Below are 6,000 nucleotides of genomic sequence, written 5' to 3'. Positions count from 1 at the left end.
CAAATTCCATTGGATCTTAAGGCTTGAGAATAATCCTCTTCAGTTCAATTCTCTGCCCTCCAGGCTCACTGCAGTGGCAGAGTCATCCCCACGGCTCTGCGGGTGGCCCTGCCTTCTTTAGCTCTTGCAAGGATAGTCCCTCCGCTGAGACACAGGGCAGGATCATCCTGGCTCCCTGAAACCACAGAGGCAGCCAGCCCCATGAAACCAGTGAGGGAACAACCTTGCTCTCTTGGCCAAGGGTGGTAGTGGCAGCCGTGATGATCTTTGAATCATCTTCTAGGTAGGTCATTCTTCTCTTTCCTTGAAGAATAGCACAATTTTGTAGCACAATAGTTCTATTGTCTGGTCCTTCAGTATTCAAGAAGTCCAATAGCCTTCCTTTATTCCATCCTGCTTTCTCTGCCCCCTGTGGTTCAAACTGGCAGTGTCTTTGCTGGTATAATCTCATCTTTATTCCTGGCTGCTGTTGAAATGGCTGATTAAATTCATGAGTCACACCCATGATCTCTTTATCAAATGGTTGTTCTGCCACACACTTAGCATTCGTTTCAGAACAAGCTTTCTTATTTTTTTTCAGTATGGATGGGCTGAAAATTTTCCTCAACTTCAAGCTCTGGTTACTTTTTAAATTCCTTATTAAACTCAACTCTTTCCTTTTGCATTTTACTATAAGCAGTCAGGAAGAACCAAGCCAGTCCTTCAAAGTTTTGCTTAGAAATCTCTAAACTAAATATCAAATTTCATCACTCACAAGTTCTACCTTCCACAAAAAACTACAATACAATTTGGCCAAGTTCTTTGCCAGTTAATAATAAGGATTGCTTTTCCTCCAGTTTCCAATGAACTGTTCCTCCTTTCTGTCTGAGACCTCACCGGAATTGTCTTTAATGTCCATATCTGTAAGAGGCATCTCAAAACTCTTCTAGCCTCTACCCATTACCCAGTTCCATGGATCTAAGTGAAAATTTCTTGTACTTGTTTGTGAAATTCATTGTGATTCTGGAATTGGTTGATGCCTGACTTAAATGTTTTTAGAATATTATCGGAGATTAGTGGACATTGGTTGCATCCAAAACATCTAGAAGGCATTTGGTCCAACCAAAAGGTCTTTGACATTTGGTCCTGTCCAAAACATCCATGAGCATATTTGGTCCATGCCAAACGGTTTTGGACAGGACTAAATAGTAAGGACCTCTTGGTGTGGACTCAATGTCTCAATGGATGTTTTGGATAGGATCAAATGTTACCAGATATCAAGAACCTTTTGGTGTGGACCAAATGTCTGATGGATGTTTTGGACAAGAATAAATGTCCCACAAGATTATCAGATATTATTTCTTTGAATGCTACCACCTCACGTTGTCTCTATTCCTTTTGTCTGTAACTCAGATTAGATGTATTTTAAATTTTTTAATTTTAATCTTTGTAACTAACTTTTAAAAAAATTTTCTATATTTTTCCCTCCAAGTTTAATATGCAATTTCTTTAGATATGCATTTCAGCTAGATAATCTCATCTCCATCTGTGTTTAAATTGCAGTTTGACTCAATAAAAATTTTATTTTCCATATATTGTTTTTATTTTAAGAAATATTGTTTGGATTTATACAAATCTATCTTATATTTACTATTATTTTGTCTTTAAAAATTTTTTTAAAGAAACAAAACATACTAATTTTATACTATTTAACTGATAATTCTATTAACTGAGGTGTGTGGGTTTTATTTTTCTCTTGTTTGATGTTACTCTCAGACATATGGATTTATGAATCGTGTGTGTGGTGTATTGTATTGTGTATGCCTGCTTATTATTAGTGTATGTTTATCTGTGTGTGTTTGTTTTTACATGATGCAATCACTTAAAGCAAGGGTAAGGCTTCAAGCTATTGAAGATAAGTTACACCAGTTTTTGCCATACTCCCTGAAATTCTTTACTAACACTCAGAGCCCATTAATATCAGAAGATACCCCCAAACACTGAGTAGGAATTCAAATACCACTCCTGTGTCTTTTGCTTCTCTTTTGTATTGAGATAACATTGGTTTATAACACTATACAAATTTCAAGTACACGTCATTATATTTTTATTTCTGTGTAGACTACACCTTGTTCACCATCCAAAGTCTAATTGCCGTCTATCACCATACACATGCCCTTTTACTCCTTTCACACCCCCCCGCTTCCCCTCTGGTAACCACCAATCTATTCTCTGTGTCTATGTGTTTGTTTGTTGTTGTTGTTTTTTATCTTCCACATGTGAGTGAAATCATACAATAGTTGCCTTTCACTGTCTGATTTATTTTGCTTAGCATAATACTCTCATAGTCCATCCATGTTGTCACAGATGGCATGATTCCATCTTTTTTTATGGCTGAGTAGTACCACTCCTGTGTCTTGACAAGATTGGGATCTCAAATCCTCAATTCTTTTTATTTGTTTTACCTTTTGTATGTTTTATTTTGTTGTTGTTGTTGTTTTAGTTTAGATTCTTTTCTACAAGCAGCTCACAACGAGCTAGGCATGGTACATTATATAGTCGTCAACCAGTTAAATAGCACAGGGTTAGAGCTTTTGAATGTTTAGTAGAATTCCCTCTGAAGCCAGCTGGACCGGTTGCATTTTTGTGAGCTGGTTCATTAAAAAATTTCTCTATTCCTCTCTTGGAAATTGATCTGTGTAAAAATTTTATCTTTGGGGCGATTTTTAGAAATTATATATTTTTTAGAAAATTATAAATTTAAAACATTTTGAAAATGTTTGCACAAAGTTTTAGAAATAAATATTTTATAAATATACTAAATTATTATCATTCTAATAATTATTTCTCCCTTGTAATTTCTTATATTTGTAATTCTTATTTTTCCTTCGTTAGGTTGGTGAATGGTTTGTTGATTTTGTATATATTTTTTGACATATTTACCATTTTCATTCATTTAACGGCTCCATTTTATTGGTATTTTAAGTGATTAATGTTTGACTTTTTATATTATCTCTATTTCTGCTTCCTTTTGGTTTACTTTGTTGTACTTTCAGATATTTTTGAAGTTGTTACTTAATTCACTTATTTTTCATTCTTTCACTTCATTTATATGAATATTTAATCCTACTCTCTAACTTCATTGTGTCTCATGATTTCTGGTATATTTTATAAGCATTAACTTTAAAAAAAAATTATTTTCCATCTGTTTTTATTTTACTACTGACCTAATGTGTTTAACTGAGTGGGAAATTTGTTGTTCTTTCTTATATATGTCTAATTTTTTGTATTTTAATCATACATTGTGTTTTATTAGATTTACTATATGGCATCTATTGTGACTTTTTAACAAATGATTTAATATAGGTTAATATAGTTTGGTAAATGTTCATGTTTCTTGAAAAACAAGTTGTGTTTTTTATTATAGGAATACAAACACTCATAAATATAAATGTAAATAGAAACAGAAATGCATACAGATATGTGAAATATCTTGATTATGTTAAACTTACTTCATATTACATCGTTTTTTTTGTGAATAAGAGGAATTGGTTCTAATATTTGTATAGGAAAATGAATAAGAATAAATAGCAAGAATAACTAAAAATGATGTGCAATAGTGAGGGGTTAAGAGAAATTCTACTAGATAATAAAATGTATGTAAGTGATAAAGACCTCATGTTTTGGACTGAATGTTCGTGTTCCCACAAAATTCATATGTTGAAGTTCTAACTCTCAGTGTGACTGTATTTGGAGATAGGGACTTTATGGAAGTAATTAAGTTTAAATGAGAGCATGAGGATAAGGCTTTTATCAGTTAGGATTAGTATCCTTTTAAGAAGAGACACAAGAAAGCCCTCTGTCTCTCTCTCTCTCTCTCATGCATGCAGGCACAGAAGAAGGGCTTTGTGAGAACACAGAGAGGAGATGCTCATCTACAAGCCACAAAATGAGGTCTCAGCAGGAACTGAATGAGCCAGCACCTTGATCTTGGACTTTCCAGCTTCCAAAACTCTGAGAAATTAATTTATGTTAAATTTAAGTCACCTAGTTTGTGATATTTTTTTAAAGCAGCCTGAGTAGACTAATACACTCCATAATAAAACATATTTTGGCATGATGAATGTTAAAACTAATGAAATAGAATAGAAATCCAGAAATAGAACCAACCTATTACAGAGATTTATTATATATTAAGGAGAGTATCTCAAATCATTGTAGTTAAGACCACTTCACAAAAGATACTGGGGAAGTAGAGAGTCATTGGAAAAAAGATGAAATTGGATCCATACCACCAACATACACCAGAATAAACTCAAATAGAACCAAATGTAAAAAAAAAAGAAAAGTGAAATTATGTAGAGGTGTACGTAGAAAATGGAGATACATAAGCATTAATAAAAAAAAAAATCTCTGAATATTTTTGTAAAAATAATTTCATGTGAAGCATTTTTTAAAATTTATCTATATTTGGACATATATTATTTATCTTGTATGTGGAACATTTATTTTTGGATTTAGAACTCAGATCACGCTCATTTTCCATCAAGTTTCTGGCCAAGTTTCTAAAACTTCTAGATTTCAGAGTTATAAAATAGCCTAAAGCCATCCTGGGCTGTAGAGGGAGAAGTGAAGCGGCTGGCCTGGAATCCATGTCTCTCCAAATGACAAGGGAAAGTTGTTGGAGAAAGTTGTCCTGGGGAAAGAAGGTTGGTATTTTGGTCCGATTTTCTTGTAAATATACTTATATCTTGATCATCTGGTAAATAAACTTCTGATATTTGCTAGGAGGAGAGTGCTATCTGTGGATTAGTTTTAGCAGAATGATCGTGCTTTAGGATTACTTATAGTAAACAAACCTAGAATCTATGGATTTATGAGGCATGACTCCCCGGAAAATGTCACAGAAGACCTGCAATCATCTGGGTATAAAGCAAAGCAGCTTCATAACCTGCACTTTCCCTACTGGGTGAGGTGACCCACAAAGTACACTTAGTGACCTCCCGCATTACACTGGGCCAGAGGGAATGTGTCCAGTGTGAGACTGGAGTACCAAGAAGCTACACAGAATGTGCCAGATCTCTCTCACCTTTGCCTTTGCTTCTTGTATGATTGTACCTTTCAGTTTATTAGTAGAATTTCACGCTGGGTAATGTCTCTGATTTGTGTGAGTCAGATCTGACAACTGAATTTTTGTGTTAGCTTTCATTGGCATTGTGAACAGGATCGCTTCACAGACTCATAAATCATAATGGCTAGGGCACTTTTTAGAAGAAAAGGTGGGTATGGAAAAATGTAATGAGGCTCTGATAACAGAATTACTACCTACCCATCCTTTGTGTGAAGGAAATGATGGAGTAAATTCATGTGGGAAATCTTTATCAGTGGACTTTGGGGAAAAGAGATGCAGTGGAACTGGCTAAATAGATTGTTAGGCAATGTAAGACTGAAGGAAAGGCAGCAAAAGTTCTATTCCTTGGGCCAGTCTAAAAATCTAAAAGAAGAGTAGATGAAAGGGGGAGAAAAATCTGTATGTAAGATTAATTTTTCTTGTCGCTGGAAAGCTTTCTGAAGCCTTTGGCTTAAGCAGCCTTATGGCTGTGGGGAGATGTGATATTCACTTATAAAGTAACTCGATTAACGTCATCTGTTAGCTGGAAGAATGTACAGATATCTGGATGCCAAGGAAAGTACTCTTTTAAATAACTGGATTGTTTTATAGATCAGTTGCAGCAGAAACCTGGTGAATTATACAGGTATATATTCTTAGAATTAATGTTCAGAAGGCACATCACTAATTTTTGATTCTACTGAATGGAATGGATTATTTGAGTTGATATATACTCAACAGATTGCAAACTTTTATAGGTAAGAGCTTCCAGGCATGTGTCAGCTATTCTGCTGCAGTGGATAATTGCAGCTACTGGTCACATACGCCTGGAGAGGGGTAGCTTCCCAGTCTTCCTCACACACAAATGGAATCCTTCCTAAGTGATTGAAATGTTAGCAGTATAAGTGACT

Source organism: Ceratotherium simum, chromosome 18, assembly GCF_057802395.1.
Source record: "Ceratotherium simum simum isolate JZ-2026a chromosome 18, ASM5780239v1, whole genome shotgun sequence".
Taxonomy (NCBI): domain Eukaryota; kingdom Metazoa; phylum Chordata; class Mammalia; order Perissodactyla; family Rhinocerotidae; genus Ceratotherium; species Ceratotherium simum.
This window is presented reverse-complemented; position numbering follows the sequence as displayed.